Source organism: Rhinolophus sinicus, linkage group LG11 (genome assembly GCF_036562045.2).
Source record: "Rhinolophus sinicus isolate RSC01 linkage group LG11, ASM3656204v1, whole genome shotgun sequence".
Lineage (NCBI taxonomy): Eukaryota > Metazoa > Chordata > Mammalia > Chiroptera > Rhinolophidae > Rhinolophus > Rhinolophus sinicus.
This window is the reverse complement of record NC_133760.1, coordinates 28,466,364-28,483,253: the sequence shown is the minus strand read 5'-3', so window position 1 is coordinate 28,483,253 and position 16,890 is coordinate 28,466,364. Positions and strand designations below refer to the sequence as shown.

General features: G+C 51.4%; 1 protein-coding gene across 1 annotated transcript in view; it reads left to right on the top strand.

Annotated features, from left to right (window-relative positions):
* ST3GAL2 (ST3 beta-galactoside alpha-2,3-sialyltransferase 2) overlaps positions 1–16,890 on the top strand; it is a 42,938-nt gene that overhangs the window by 590 nt on the left and 25,458 nt on the right. The gene's annotated exons all lie outside the window — the stretch shown is intronic.

The window sequence follows — 16,890 nt, the reverse complement described above, 5'->3', positions numbered from 1 at the left end:
TCCCGGCCTCTGCACTATCTGGAGACCCCTGACTCGCTCCTCTTGGCCAGAGGTTGTCTTTGCACCATCAGCACCTCTCCTCTTTCCCCCACCTGGCACTGCCTCCTAGCCATCCCCAGTGGCCCAGTTCTCTCTGCTAAGACCTAACAGCTTGACCTCCTTACCTTTGGAGAAACTGAGGCACCGCACAAGCCAGGAACTTGGCCAAGGCCATACCCCAGGCCTGTGGGGGCTGGTCTGAGCCCATGCCTTGGAATGGAATAGTCATTTCTTTTCTCCAGTCATTTGTCTGTGACTGGACCAAACTTCCCAGCCCCCTGCTGCAGCTCTGGGCTGAGCTCACTTTAGTCTCCCCTTTCTTTAGCTTTCTACCACTTCTGTTTCCCCTTCCCCCTTCCAATATCCCACCTCTGGCTCTCCCTACCTGTAGAGAGTCACCCACCCATTTCTTGTTTGCTCAAGTTAACCTTCCGATTTGTATTTCTTGCAGACCGCATCCATCTCCCATCTTGCTTCTTGCTTTACAGCTGTGTAAAGCACTGTAGAACAGTCTAAGGTGGTATAGGAGGAAGGGGAGAGAGAGGTGCTGGTGGCAGAAAGGGACTGGCAGCCTCTTTCAGCCAAAGCTGCCAGTAACTCACACTCCCATCTTGTCTTTGGGACAGTTGCCTAGAAGCTGGTTGGTTGGCCCTTCCTCTGGTGGTCTCTGAAGTCCCTCTGAGATGGAGGGAACCTCCTACCTTGGTGGAGATGGTAGCATAAGAGTAGGCTGGGAGACCACACCCCTAAGCTTCATCTTGCTTCTGCTGCTAGAGTTGGAGGGGGTTCCCGGTTCAGGGAAGGCTGCCTGCCAGGTGCCCTGAGCTCTGGAGGAAGGCACAGTGTCTGTAGGCGGTGATCTCAAGTTTAGCCCTTATGTTCAGGATTTGAAGGGAAAAGGGAACCAGGGCTCAAAGAGATGGCACAGACTTGCCTGTAATTCATTTTTTTGTTTTCTTGTCTTCCTTCGACAGATTTGCCTTTGGGTTGTCCCTGTCTAGCCCAATCCTCAGTTTCCCAGTGGGAAGTCAGGGGGAGGGAGGGAAGGAAATCTGAGCCATCAAGAGGGCGGGGAAGGCTCTGGGAGTTCTTGGGGTCCTGAATGAGCAATCTTGATCTGAACCAGATGGTTCCCTGCTTCAGCACCCCTTTTTTCATCCCGCCCCTTTGGCTGTGAATAGGATGCCTTTAACCTTGTAACTTGAGAATGGAGGAAGGGAGGCCAGGGGGCCAACTGTCTGTGTGTGTGTGTGTTTATGTCTGCATGTGCACACTCGCGTGCAAGCTTGAGGGAGTGACCCTGCCTGGGAATGCATTGCTGTGATGTGCTGTGGCATGCTCACAGCCCTCTGAACTTTCTGAGCCCGAACCCCAGATAGGGCCAATTTCCAAGCCCCTAGGAATAAGTGGGTGTGGCCTCATGGGAGCCTTTCCCCACCTGCCAAGCCTCTGGACCCAAGACATGCCTCAGGGCAAGAATCACTCTTAAGAAAACTACCTGTGATTGAGGAGTCCAAAAGAGCAGCAGGGGTGGGTTTTTCCCAGAACTGTGTTCTCTTTTCCCTAGTCACGGCAAGAATAGATCCGAGGTGTAGGGGATTGGGGAAAGGCCTGGGAAACTGATTCCTTTGCCTTGTTCTATACCACATCCTGCCTTGTGTATTTGTGTTCTTGACTTTGGCTCCCAGTAGACTGTGGAAGTTCTTCAAATGTATCCTTATTTGTGAAATGACACAACCCAGTTTGGTCCTTAGCACATAGTAGGTGTTCAGTAAATAGTTGAGGGTCTTATGGTTAAAGATTTAGGGTAGGATTCCTCATACTTGACCAGATATCAGAATCCTCTGGAGAGCTGTTTTAAGGCAGATTGCTGGGCCCCACTCAGCAGAGTTTTCTGATTCAGCTGGTGTGGGTGGGGCCTAAAATTTGCTTTTCTGCCCAGTACTTTGGAGATAGCACTTTGAGAACCCCTGGTTTGGAGCCATCCGTCGTTGCTTGGGAGATTAATCCAGGCAGATGTAAAGTCTTATGAGAGACTTCCTTCCACCTCGCGTCCCCACCCAGTCTTACTCTGGCAGCTGCACTGTATTTGCCTTTTTCTTTTCAATCTCATGCTGCCCAGTTTTGGCTAGGTTAATGGTAGGGGTGACTTGTGGTCCCTGAATTCCGAGTCCCGCTGTAACCACATAGCAGACACTGCCCCATGGTTATTTGAAGGAAGGTCCCACAAAAGCAGAACATTTAGGAACCAGGGCTTTGGAAAAGGGATGGTTGCGTGGTATTGAAGCAGACACTGGACCAGGCCCTCACCTGCCGTGTCCCTGTCTCAGACCCAGCAGGTTGGGACGCCTGCAAAGTGAAGTCCTGCCATGGCCACACACTGGACAGGATGCCTGGGAAGCTCTGAAATTTAGAAAAGTGGGCGGACCCCCTTACATTGTGCTTTTACTTTCCAAAGCATTTTCCACCTGTTGGTTTTCAGGCTTATAAGGCAGGTATAGACCCACGTAAGGTTTACTGGGGAACCGAGAGATGCACATATGGGTCGCACAGCAAGCCCCAGGACTCCTGATTCCAACCTTCTCACAGAGCTTGTGCTAAACCAGTAGCTACTAACAGCTAGAATAATGGCTGCTTTTTACTGAGTGCTTACTGCTAGCCAGGCAGCATGCTTGATGCTCTCACATATTAGCTCGTCAAATCCTCATAGCAACGTTGTGAGGTTGGCACTGTTGTTCTGAGACTTACAGAACTTTTGAGACTTGCCCAAACTCAGAGAGCTAGTTATTGGAGAACCAGGAATTCAAACTCAGGTCTTTCTGATGTCACACCCATGCTCTTTGTCACTCACTGTCTGCCTTGCCCCGCAAACCTGTAATTGTCCTTTGGGTTGTCTGTCCCCAGAGCCGGGTGAATTTGACTGAGCTTGGAATTATGCTGGGTGATATGGAGGAGATAGTCACTGTCCTCTGGGGGGGAGATAAGACAAGTACACAGAAGGGACAGCCAGAGGCTTGTAGGTTTGAAGGACGTAGAAGTTATCCCTGTAGAGGGTTCAGAAGAAGCCTTGGGTTGGGCCCTGAGGGGGCAGGTAGAGTTCCAGCAGTGCCCGTGGGCTGGAGGGGTGTGCAGGCTAACATGTGCAGACAGCGGCCATCCTGGCACTTTTAGGGAGTTTTCCCTTTTGGGTAGAGCTTAGGAGAGATATTTCAAAAAGCAATGAGGAGATCCTGTTTGGTTACAAGCAACAGCATAGCTGACTTTGGCAGGAGAGGATTTCCTTGGAAGGCTGTGGGTCAGAGAGATGACTCAGGAGCCAGGTCCCCTCAGGGTCTTGGAGTGGGTATGACAAAAACCAAAGGCCAGTCTCTTCAGCGTACCACTGTCGCCAGGATAAATCTGCTCCAGCTGTGTTTGGTAATTTTGTCATCACAGCTTGGAATGCACTTCCCAGGGAGGAAATGCCTGATTGGCTCAGCCTGGACCATGACCCCTCTCTTGGTCAGGAAAGGGCTGGTGGCATAGCAGGCAGCCCCGTTCAAACTGTATCTGAAAACTAAAGTTCCCAGAAAAAGAGGAAATGGGTACTGCAAGAGACCAGTCCAGAAAGGTGCTAGGCAAGGACTTGAATTGGCTGGTGGCAAAGGGCGTACTTAGTTCTGACAAGTTTCTGAGCAGACAGAGGGCAGATTGACAGCAGGGTTTGGCCGGATCAGAGGGGACAAACAAAGAAGGGAGGGAGGAATGGAAAACTAGGGTCCAGGTGAGACCTAATGAAGGCTGCAACTTGGCACTAGGAATGGAAAAGAAGGGACTGATTCTAGAGAGATTGTGAAAGTAGATACCATCTTCTGGAACCAACACTTGATGAGGTTTGACATTTCAGTGTCTGGGTGATGGGGTTGCTTCCTTTAGCTGAAATGGGCCAGTCTGGGGGAGGAAGAGTTTGCAGGAGAAGATGATGCATCCGTACTTTGGAGGAGCTGCGTACAGGACGCTGACAGCGCAATCCTGATGAGCTCATTCCTCCTGACTCCGAGCTGCCTGAGGTTTGAGGCCTCAGCCTAGTGGAGGTGGGGCCCCAAAGCCCCAGGAGCTCTGTACATCCCCAAAGCAGCTGCAGCTTTGTGGGCCAGGCTCAGCATGCCTGCTCCTCACTCTTCTGTCTCCTCACACTTCTGCCTGGGGTGGGCTTCTTTCCTGCTTTCAGTTCCCATGTCCCAATGTCCCCCACGGATATATGTTCCACTTCTTGAAGCCCTTGCCAACTAAAAGACCTTGGCCCAGCTCTCTGGAAACTTAGGTTTTCCGCCCTTTGAGTTCAGAAGGCTTGTTGACAATAAGTCTTTGCTAACTATTGGGGCAAACATCTCCAAGTGACATTTCCTAAGTAAGGAGAGGGTGTGAACTTTGCTTGCTATCTGGGGAAAACATGCTTTTCCCCCAGTTATGCCATGCTCATCAGGGACACGTGTGTGTGTGTCCCTAACCAGCCATTCTAGAGTACTTTGTGGTGCTCATTTATAACTCATTATTGTAATTACAACATATTGTCAATCGAGCTTTCGTGTTGCCATTGCAGATCTCTCCTAAGGCTGAGGGCATGGGCTGGACTTTGGGCTACCCCAGCTTTCTAGCTGAGAACCAGGGAAGTTTCCTCTCACAGGAATGGGAGGAAGGGCGCAGGGTCCTCGCTGGGGTGGGCACAGGGGGAGCTTTGCTGAAGGCCCTTGATCCCCACAGATTCTCAGACAGAAGGTCATCTTCCTGGGGTGGAAAGGACTGTTCCCCTCAATTCCAGCTGTTGGCATTCAAATGTACTTGATATTTTGCCATCTATGAATGCAGTGCATACTACCATGTACAATAAGGTGAGCCAGGAACAAGGGAAATATAGAGAAAAATGTAATTTTTCTTTATTTTGCTATCAATGCTAAATTTTTATTTGTATAATAGTAATAGTAAAACACAACAAATAGTTCTTGCATGGATGTTGAAAAACATTCAGCTCCGTTTCTTCCTTCAGGGGCATGTGACTTCTTTGTAAATGAGGAAGCCCTGAAAGGGTACGGATTTACTGACCTCACCCCGCTGGCTGCTGAGGTGGGAGGGGAGCTAGCAGCAGTGGGCCTCCTGCCTTGATGGGCTTTGTTCTCTGTCCTCTTCTCCTCTTTTTCTCATTTCTTCTTGGGTTATGATCTTTGTTCATGAGCAGCATCCTTTTCCCTTTTCTGTCCTCTTCTTCTCTAGGATCAGGATGGGAACACAAAAAGCAGTGCCAGCTCTGTGTGGTCAGGGTGTGAGGCCCCTTCTACTCCCAAATGGGCCGCCTTTCAGGGCAAAGGCAAAGGGCCCTGAGGTGGCAGGGCATGACCCAGGGACCCCAGAGAGCAGTCCTCACCCTGCTGTGCTCTTTCTGTCCTGGAGTCCTTCAGCTGTAAAGTCTGAACGCTGCAGGCAGGCAACAACCTCCAGCCTGAGTAGATCTGCAGCCTTCTGAGGAAGAAAATCAGCAACAGACACAAATAGCTAATTGGTCTAGAGGGAACTGCTCTGGTGAGGAAAAATCAACAAGTTATTTATTTGTGTGGCCAAAGGGAATTTGGAGAGGTAGTGAAAAGGGGAAGCTGAGAGGTGATTGCAGGAAGAGGCATAGGTGAAGAAACTGGGGAATGGGGTGGGGATTCCCCCTCCTGCTCTTGCCAGCCCCCACAACTCCCCCTCCTCCACTCCTACTCCCTCCTTCCTTCTTTGCAGGGTTCCTTTGGGTTTGAAAGGGACATTTCTTTATTTTGGTACCAATGCTAAATTTTTATTTGTATAATAGTAATATTAAAACAAAACAAATAGTTCTGGTATAGGATGTTGAAAACCATCCTCAGGCCAGCTTTTCCTTCGGGGGCATGTGACTGTCTTTGTAAAGGTGGAAGCCCTGAATGGGTAAGGTGGAACTTTGAATCTCCCCTCACCATAAGTGGAGTTCCCCCGTGACCTTCATTCCCACCCAAGTTCAGTTACAGACAAAATACCAATCATCTGGTGCTGATGGTGAATTGGAACCAGCGTTAGGAGGAAATGAAAGCCTCTGCAGGCCTGTGCTGAGCCCGTTGGCTGGGCACGTAGAAGAAACAGCAGCCAAAGAGGAGGCTGTGTGGACCAGGCAGGGGAGGGGTAGGAGCCTCCGAACTCCTCCTGGCGCCTGTCTCTCTTGGGTTCTTTGGGGAGACCTGTGAGTGTGGGGTTGCCAGGCCACCAGGGAGTTTCCAGGGGTTGGCCTTTTCTCTGTTCCGTCCAGTCCCAGAGGACTTGGTATTTCCCTGGACCCACGCCTGTCAAGCTTCTGCCCGGTACTACATGTAGGGAGAGACAGGAAAGCCCAAAGGGACGAAGGGAGGAATGAGGACCCCGTTCAGGCTCTCCCAGTGTTGGGAGCTAATGTTGATACTTCCTTAGAGAAGAAGATGCTGTGACATGGGGAGCAGGGTAAACAGTTTACATCAGGGAGGTGCACCTAAGACCAAAGTGGCAGCTCTTTGATGAAGGAATTTCCTCAGTGCCTCAAAAGCAATTGACACTTGACCCTAAAGCAGCAGTGAGCAAACTTCTAGGATGAATGTGAGTTTAAATCTCAAGTGGCATTTCCTGTGCTGAACACAGAAGATACCTCATCTCCCTTCAAACCTGGGTGAGGTATTTTGGAGGGTATCTTCTTTCACTCAGGCTGTCCATCCTAGCGATTCCTGCCCATCCTGGACCGGATCTGTGGGCCTGCCCTGCTATTCATCCTGTGCAAAACAGGGAGAGAAGCCAGCAGGCCCTCCCTTGGCAGCCAGCGAGACCGGGGTAAGGCCTGCACTGGCCAAGGGCCCACAAGCCTCAGGGGCAGCACTGTTTGGCTCTTGCAAACTGAAACAGCTTGTTTGGTCAGGGGACCCCTCCATTTCACAGTCCAGGGCCCAGTCTGCTTGGATGCATACAGGGTTCTTGCTGCCTTAGCTACCCACAGGGGGATGGATGCTGTGTGACCCAGGGCAAGTCACTGCCCTTCTCTGGGCCTCATAGTCCTCATCTGTGAATATAGAATTTGAAAACCTGTTCAGGGATCCACTCTCAAACCACTGATAGACCCAGAGGAATGCCATATCCTGGGAGGAGAGGTGGTGCTGGGGCACAGGATGCCACCATGCAGTCCATACGCCCATGGGAATCAGTTTCAGCTTTCTCCTAACCTTCTTGGAAGCACTGAACAGCAGCCAGCCTGCTCTGGTCTCTCTGGAGAACTTGGGTTCCTGCAGTCAAGGGAGCTGTCCCCGGGCCTCCTGTTGTCCTAATCCCCTCAGCCCTTATGCTGACTCTGTCCTGGGTTCAGGCAGAAAAACCCATCTGGTCTCTCATCACATTCCTCCCTTCCTCCACTGACCAATGGTTAGGCCCTGGAGTGACTGTTTGTAGGGTTCCCATTTCTGCTCCCAGAGCCTCCATCCCCATATACCCTGGGCTCTGCTCTAGCCAGGTTTTTTCCCAAAGCCAAGGGTGGGAGGTGGGATTACAGGCTGATCACAGGACAGGCCAGGTCAGTAGCACAGACACTGGCAGTTCGGCTAGAAATTGAGAACACGCCTGGAAAGGGGTGAGGGTAGCGGGGTTTCATAGTAGAGGAGAGAAAGAAGGCCATGGAAAAAGGCAGCACAGACCGGGGTGTAAAGGCCTGAACTGAAAGGGCAGAAGACGACTGGGGACCTTGAGGAGACCAGTTTGGGCAGAGCATAAGGTTTCTTGGATCATTGCCCAGTAAGGAGGGGCAGGATGGGAAGGGGGTTCTGACCCAGGGAGGGGCTCAAAGATGCCCCCTGGCAGGCAGGAAGGTGCAGGCTTTCCGCCATGGGCAGGGCTGGTCACAGGATTGTGCTTGCAGGAAGTGTGAGAGGGGTTGTTAATGACTGTTCTCCACAGGCTGCAGGCTGCCAAGGGTCAGTCTGATAAGAGGGAGGAGACAGACTCCTTGAGTTTTATCCTCCCGACAGCTGCCTTCTCTCAGCCGGCCCCACAGACACTGACAGTCTATTGTGTCACTACTCTCGCTCTATCTTCTCTCCTTCCTGAAATACAGGCCCTGGCTTCAGCCCAGCTGGATTTCCCCTGCTTGGCCACCAGCTCCCTTCCTATGTGGTCAGATGAGGTCTGCACTGGGGGAGGGTCAGTTCTGGCAAGACCGAGCCAATTCTGAACCTAACCTTGAGGTGGGAAGCCACTAGGGTGGGGCCAGGGCTCTGGGCTGAGCAGCAACTCCCAGGACTGCCTGGTATATTTTGGTCTCAGGGTCACCCTGCAGCTCAGCCAGCCAGACCTGGGTTCATGGAGCATTTGGGGAGTCCCACCTTTGCCCCAGAGCATTGGGAGGTCCGCTGTTTCACTGGGAGGAGGGACGGTGGGGTCTGATGGGATTTGTGCAGGTCGCTTTGGCCTTGCTGTGGAAGATGAATCAGAGAGGTCTCTTTAGTAGATCTGGGACTTTAGCAGCTAGGGGGCTAACCCAGGTGAAGGATGACAGTTCCTTGGATAGCGTGATGGTGGTAGACATGGAGAGAAATAGGAAGATGAGTGAGTTAAGTGGTAAAAATCAGGGAGGCCGAAGGAAGGAGGGGGCATAGATGACTCCCAGGTTTCAGGGTTGGATAGATGATGTCTTTTCCCAGAAACTGGGAATACAGAAAGAGGACTGGTTTTGGGGGTGCTTAGAGCATGCATGAGTTTGGTTTGGGGTAGGTTAGAGGTACCCAGTATTTTGGGGTACCTCTAAAATACATCATCTAGGGCCGGCCCGGTGGCTCAGGCAGTTAGAGCGCCATGCTCCTAACTCCGAAGGCTGCCGGTTCGATTCCCACATGGGCCAGTGGGCTTTCAGCCACAAGGTTGCCAGTTCAATTCCTCGAGTCCCGCAAGGGATGGTGGCTCTGCCCCCTGCAACTAAGATTGAATGGCACCTTGAGCTGAGCTGCCGCTGAGCTCCCAGATGGCTCAGTTGGTTGCAGCGCGTCCTCTCAACCACAAGGTTGCCGGTTTGACTCCCCCAAGGGATGGTGGGCTGTGCCCCCTGCAACTAGAAAAACGGCAACTGGACCTGGAGCTGAGCTGCACCCTCCACAATTAAGACTGAAGGGACAGCAACTTGAAGCTGAATGACACCCTCCACAACTAAGATTGAAGGGACAACAACTTGACTTGGAAAAAAGTCCTGGAAGTACACACTGTTCCCCAATAAAGTCCTGTTCCCCTTCCCCAATAAAATCTTTAAAAAAAAAAAGCCTTTAAAAAATAAATAAATAAATAAAGTAAAATACATCATCTAGGGGTAGCATCCAGAAATGAGTGGGATAGATGGGTCTGGAGTTCTGGAGAATGTCTGGCATCATTTGCAAAGCCAGGTATGACTTTTGACAGGTTGAGAGACAGGTTTAAAAAGGGTTCCCCCCAAATCCATTGCCAGACGAGGAATGGAACTAGGGTCCTGACTTCCCATGGCATGCCATGTCCAGGGGCATCTTCTCTTTCCCTGACCTCTTCAGCCGGTTCAGGGCCAGGCTGGGGAGCAAACGGCATGGTGCCCTTCCTTGCTGAGCCTGCCCCGTGGCTAGGGGACTCTGATGGTACGCAGTGTTGACGCCAGGCCACCCAGGAAGGCTGTGCACGTTGGCGCTTCCCTCACTATCTGCACGTTGGGCAGTGTCCCTGGGGGGAGATGGACTTGGGTCCTGGCCAGAACTGAACCACTGCTGGGAAGTCCAGAACCACTTCTGTTTCTTTTGGCTCGGTGGGCCTCTGAGCTGGGTTGACCTATCAAGAACAGGGTTTTAGGGACAAGTTTAGGGCAGCCTTTCTACATCAGATAACAAGCGATACCATAAGTAGCTTTTAAAAATTCTTTTAAATGAAATAGAAACTGGTATACACGTGTGCAAGTTTGTATTAGTTGAACTTCTTCAATTACGAAGGCCAAAAATCCAACTCAGGGTGCCCTTTGATAAAAGGGAACCCATTGATTCACACCTGAGGGTGTGACTGGCCTCATGCAGGGAAAGTAAGGGGCTCAAACCACATCCAGCTCACTCTGCCCTTCTCTATGGTGACGACACTCAGTTCCTACCGTGTTTCCCCCAAAATAAGACCTAGCCGGACCATCAGCTCTAATGCGTCTTTTGGAACAAAAATTAATATAAGACTCGGTCTTATATTATGTAAGACCCTGTCTTACATTAAAATAAAACCGGGTATTATATTATATTATATTATATTATATTATATTATATTATATTATATTATCGACTTGGTCTTATATTAAAATAAGACCGGGTCTTATATTAATTTTTGCTCCAAAAGACGTGTTAGAGCTGATGATCCAGCTAGGTCTTATTTTCGGGGAAACACGATACGTGGTAGAAGTTGCCTGCCCCCAGTGCAGGCCTCCGTCCTCCCAGTATCCCTTCCCAGGATTCCCACAGGAGTCTGGGTGCACTTGGATTTGGCGTCCATGCCCAACCTCAGACCAGGTACTGTGGCTGAGTGCATTTAGTGCTCTGGTTGTTCAGGCCTGGACTTCATGGCATAGAGATTGTTCCCCAAAGGAAAACGGGATATTGTCCAATCTAAACACGTCATGTATTGAGGCAGCAGGCAGTGCTAGGTGTGCATTTGGACCCTTAGAAACCTTTCATAGCTCCTGGCCAGACCCATATGTCAGAAACATCCGTGTAGAAAAACTAATAAGGATCTATTGCCATTTATTAATTTACCTTGTTAAAAACTAAACGCTAGAATGTAGAACGGAACTTGGATTCATTGAGTCAGTCCATCTACAGATCAGGAAGTGGAGGTTAAGAAATTTGCCTGATATTCTCAAACCAGTAGATAGAAGAATGGAGACCAAAACCCAGGTCATCTGACTTGCAGGATAGGGGCTTTTTCCAGAATGAAGTGGCATCTGTTAGGGAGGAGCCCCCTCAGCACCCCAGCTGCCATCCACAAGAAGTCGTTCATCTGCTGGGCTGCAAGACAAAGAGCTGACACGGGCAGGTGATGGCAAATGGTTTGTTCCTCGTGGTGGCCCAACTGCATGGTGGTTGGTGTTAGGCAGGGGTCTGCCTGAGGTGGGGGAGACACTCACTGTGACTTCAGCCAGTCCCAGGAAACTGGAGGCAGTGGCCCTGTGCGGCTGGCTTCTGCAAGATGCTGCCTCTGTCCCCTCTCCATTTCTCCTATCATCTTGGCTTCCTGAATGCTCACCCTCCTCTGTGTGTTTCCTGCTGGGGCCTGGATAAGGATGTAGCTCCAGGGCAGCTGAGCTTTCTGGATTATGTTGGAGTGTTTCCTGCTAGGGAGATTTGTGCCCCTCTGTCTTTTCCCTTGGGAGAGAATGCCCAGGACAGTCGTGCCAGTTTCAGGTACAGGTCAACAAATAGCATGATTTTGGCCTCAGTTCTCATCACCTCCAATTTGTGAGGGTCCAGATATTTGATCCAGGATGGCAGAGCTAGGAATGGGGTGTTCTAGAAAGAGCTCTAGGCTTCGAACCTCCAACTTAGCAAGAGGAGACCTTAAGTTCAGTCTGACACACACTTCTTGCCTTGGGTGGGCCTCTGGTCCAGAAAGAGAAAGTTGTCCCTGTGAGGGTCCTTGGGCTACTTGAGAGTGTGAATTATATCTTAACAAGATGCTGGAGGTCCTGGAAGCTTGTGGGCAGTCCTCACCAGCTCCTCAGTACCCAGGAAGTGAGGTAGGGCTCTTCCAAGTTTGGGACTGAATTCCTTTTTCATTTTGACCATCTCCTCAGCCATCTTTCCCCCTGCCCTTCAGATATTTGCTGACAGCCAGTTCTTCTCTCCTGAGCTGTCTGCCAGCTCAAACTGACCAGTATGCTCTGTCTGCCCCTCCTGCTCGGCTCCCAGAAGCCCCCTGGTCTGCCTGTTTCTGGCTGGGGCCGTGTTCTAAGTGATTCGTCAGCCTGGACCAGACCGCCCTGTTCCTTTAAGCTTAGCCACAGCATTTGCTCGTGGCCCTCCTTCTTTCTTCTCTGTGAGGCTGCAACTTGATGGGACCTCGGATACATGGTGTTTTGCAGTTCACAGTCATCGCTTATTTCATCTGGCAGAGACTGAGAGAAGTAGGGCAGGCATTCGCACACTCGTTTTAAAGGTGGAGGACCTGCGGTCCAGGGAGGTATGATTTCCCCAGAGACACAACTGTCACATCATAGAGCCAGTTCTGGAATTGACGTCCTGTGGGTTTAGTCCAGAGTTCACTATAAAATGTTAGCTCATACGGTAGGCAAGTGTGGGGTGGGGATGCCCCAGTCTCACCAGGAAGGCCAAGGGCTTGAAAGCAGGCCCTGGGCCCCACCTCTTAAAGTCCCCAGGCCACCCCTGCACAGCCCCAACAAGCACCATCATGTTGGCCATCCCCGTGTAACCCCAAGATACATAATAAAGCCAGACAACAGAGACCACTCCCTAGGGACTTCCATAATGGACCCTGGTCTGTGTATTTCTTCCCTCCACGTCCCCCCATGCATGTCACGATGGACATCATCTTAGCAGGGAATGTATAACGTAGGCCAGCTCCAGGAGGATGAATCACTCTTTGAGAAGGGTACTGGGAGGGTTCCTTGCTGCCCCCCATCCTCCCCTAGCTCCCTTCACCTGGGGGTGAGGGTCAGAGGCAGTGCAAGAGGAAGGCTCCCTTTGTGCCTACTCACAGTAACTGATATTGCCACTTTTCAGAGGTGGTGAAGTGGGTTACTTAGCAACCTTGGGGATATGTGTTCCTCTCAGGGGCCCTGCTTGAGTCAGTCATGGCATGTTATCAGCTCCTCCATGAAGAGGAGGATTGCTCAGCCAGAAATGAAAGCAGGTGTGTGCTGGGCATGGCCCATCCGGGCTGCTGGCCTCTCCAGTTCACCTGCTCTCTGCCTCCTGGAGCTGAACACTAGAAAAGCGAGGGAACAGGGCAGGAGTGCTTCCCAAAGCCACTTTCGGGGTTGGTGCTGGAAGTTACCCAATGGCACCAGACTGGGCACAGGCTTAGGGCTTCCAACTGGAACTTCCAAGGTCTCTGTTGGAAAAACGATACCAGGGAACACAGCAACTGAGCAAGATGCTGACTCTGGGCTTCTCCATCCTTTTACTTCACTTCTCTCTACCTCCACTCCTGGGGGAGAGAGAGGAGACATTGCTTCCCTTTAATCTACTGGTCCAAGCACGGATGCAGACACCTTTGGGTTTCCATTAGCATCGCTGCCACAGGCTGATGTTTCCAAAATACTTAGTTTCCAAATGACTAAGTATAAAAGAACAAAAGAAAGCTAAAGATAGGGTGTATGAAAAATAGAAACTGTCTGGCTCACAAAGCACAGGCTAACTGGTTTGTTTCCAGGGTTTTCAGAGTACTCCCTCCACTGGAGACACTACCTCTAGGGCCAGCATGCCTCTGTATGCCCTTCTGCCAGAGTCATACTACCATGAATTCTCTCCATGACAGCCGGTCCACCTCCTGGTCACGTACCTGTGCTACCCTCCTCTCTACCCACGTGTGGGAGGGGGTACGGCCCCTTCCCTAGGCCCTCTGGAGGATTGGTACCTACATGACTGTCCCTTACAGGAATTCTCTTAATCTAAGTAAGCCTTGTAATAGGACCCATCTCTTGCTGCAGTGCTCAGACCGCAGCTTAGCCCACAAGCTGCCCTAGGAGGGCTGATGCTTCTCCAACATCTGATCTTGGCAGGAACTGTACAAGTCTCCCCACTTGGCTCCTTCCTCCCACTGAGCCACAAGAATAGAAACTGATAAGAAGTTGGCCTGGTTGATGGAAGTTTTTGGATGGGTTGGGGGAAAGATTGTTCTGTGTTTTTTGTTTTGTTTTGCTTTGGTTTTTAAAAAGAACACTTTGAAGTCATCTAATGTTAATAAAGGAAGCAGATAAGAGCCTGACCATAAAACTTAGTTTCCAGCCAGCAGCCCGCCTCTGCGTCCTGTCTGGCATGTAAGTGGTGCCCAGGAGCCAAATAGGTCTCCATGCTCCAAACCACTGCCTGCCAGCACACACGATGCTGCCTTTTCATACCAACTGTTCAGATAAAGCCACAAAATACCAAAAGCACCACTGCCTCACAAGGAAATGTGGGCCGCATGGATAGAAAAAGGGAGGTTGTCGTCCGTTGCATCCCTCTGTCCCTACCCTACTAAGGTTGGAGTCCTTTAGAGAAATTTGCCCCCTGCAGAATAAGCCTCCATGCCGGCAGCCCAGGCTGTCACCTTCGTGGTCCCAGAGGCTTTGGCAGACATTCCACCTGGGTGGCTTGGCTGGGGCATGAGGACTGAAAAGTTACAGCCAGGGGTCTTACTAGCCCAGTGGAAGTGTGGTGCATTACTGGAGCGGATGGCAGGGAGCCTCGTTCTCACCTGCACATGCAAGTGAGATTCTAGCCCTAGCTGAGTGAATGTGCTGCTCTTGACCTCCCGTCGCTGGGCTGGGAGAGGGGAGAATCCCAGAACCTGGGCTGCTGCTTTCCGAGAGTGGGGCATTTCTGGACCTTCACATTCCAGAAGCTCCGTCAGCTTTCTCAGGGCGGTAGCTTATCCTGTGGGCCAAGCCCATCCTAGTGTATCACCCAGGACTAAGTGGCGTCTGCTGTCTGGTTTGCTGAGGGCCTGGAATCCTGTTGGGTTGAGCGTGTGCAGTGACTGCACAGACCCAGTTTTGCAGCCCTCCTGGTCCCCTTTCATGCAGGTTCCCAGTGCTGGCGGTTGGTTTGTGACCTCTTCCCTGGCATTCTCTCCCCTTGTCCTCCCATTCCTCAGAGCATGTGGGGGTAGATACTAGAGTTTTAAGTTGAGTCCCTCAACTCTGGACCTGGGCCAAGGCTTGATTGGATTTTGAGCCACAGAGACTGTGGTCTGGAAGCTTCTAGAAGTATAGCTTCTCCCTTTCCTAGGTGTGTTTTGGCAGGACTTGTATGTACCTTAGCTCAGCCCTTGTCTGTCAGCCCCTGCTGGATTCTAGCAGGCCTGAGCCTTCTTCAGGACGGCCATCCTTTCAGTACTTGCAGCTGGAGGGAGGGGAGAACCCAGTGCAGACCCCTTGCCCAGGTCCAGGCTTGGGAAGGCTCAGAGAGGGCAATGGTGGAAAGCAGAAGCACCAGTCCTGTTCCTTTCCCCCAGATGAGGTCGAGAGTGATCATATTCAGGAATTCCTGCTTTTGCTTTCCAAGGGTTGGGAGAAAGAGGGCTGGTTGGAAGTTAGAGAGGGAAAGCCCTGCTCTTCTCTGCCATTTTGTAAGAGCCACAGCTCCTTTAGGAGAGCATTGTCCTTTGCCCCAGGCCCTGGAGCTTCCTGCTCAGTCTGTGCGCCCTTGTGCAGGAGTGTGCCAGGGAGCTAGCTGGGTGTAGTTGGCTGTTTTCACTGGCCAATTCCCTGCCAGTGGGCGCATGTGTTGGGAAGAGAGGGTTGAAGGTTACCTGGAAAAACCATTTACTCTTCCCTCTCACCCCGCTTCCTGTGAGGGTGATGCAGTGCAATGAGACTCTTCTAAATCTTCTCTTCCACCCACGCTGGTCCTCCCACCCCAATGGGGAGGGGATGTATATGTTTGGGGCTCGGAGCCTACGTCGAGGAGAATTGGATTAACCTGTGTTTCTGAGGAGAGCAAGGAGAGTTTCCTTTGATAAGAGTGAGTTTGATGGGGAGCATGGTCCTTTTCCCCAAGGGGGGCTGTAAATTGAGGATTGGCTCACCTTTTCTTGAAGCCCTCGGCTCTGCCCTTCACCAGTGTTCTGGCTGGTTATGCCCCTCTGAAGGCCTCTGGGATAGGCCATGGAGTCACATCACCAGCTCCCATCTCTTTAGAGGGAAAGGCCTACAGTTAGGATCTGGGATGCCAGTCTCTGAGGTCAGGGGCCCCTTGGCATACCCTTAAAAGAGCAGCCCTCCTCAGGGAGCCCTGGGGGTGGGCAGACTGGAGGGGCTAGGGGCAGTCCTCAAAACAGATACACCCATTGCCGTGCTCCTTGGCAGAGCTGGAGCTGCGAGGCACTTGAAAGCGGCTGTGCTAAGGGGCAGTGAGCAGCTATACAAGGAGGGACAGGCCTGGGGCCCTCATGCTGTCTGCCACTCCCTGGTGGCAATAAATATTTGTTGAATGAGCACATCCTCTGCTTTTCTCTTGAGATTCAAACATAGCCCAGACATGCAGACAAGCGCAGAAGGAAAAGGAGGGCCCTGCAGCTTCTCTGCAGCTCTGTGGTATGACTGAGGTCAGAATCATACAGGATGAGGGATAGCCAAGCCGCCTGCTGCTCTAACCTTAGCTTTGAAGGAAATCAGAGCAGACCACTAGGGCCGAAGCCCCTGACCCTGGGAGGCAGAGCTGGGGATAAGGTCTGAACACCCAGCTCTCCAGACTCCCCTCTGGCTTGCCTTGGGCCACCGTTCATTCATCCCACTCTCTGCTTCCTCTAAAAGACCCCAAAGAAATTTAGATTTATTTACCATTCTCCTACCTTCAGGGTCTCCCACCTGTATCCTGTCTCTCTTAATGTCTGAGGCTTTCAGGCCTACGGAGAAACCCCTTATTAACTTTGTCCTTTCTAGAGTCTTGCTGCCTAACTGTGGCTATAGAGCCACTGTGGGATGGGTCTTGGCGAGCTGTTTAGAACCAGCTCAGGCAAGGCCTCTGTTCTGTGTGATTTGGTGAAGTGGCAGCCGGGGAAGAGGTGACAGGCTCCACGACCCACAAGCTCTGCCACAGGATGGGCATAGCACTCCCCTCTGTGCAGCCTGGGGGTTAAAGGTCAACCGAGCAG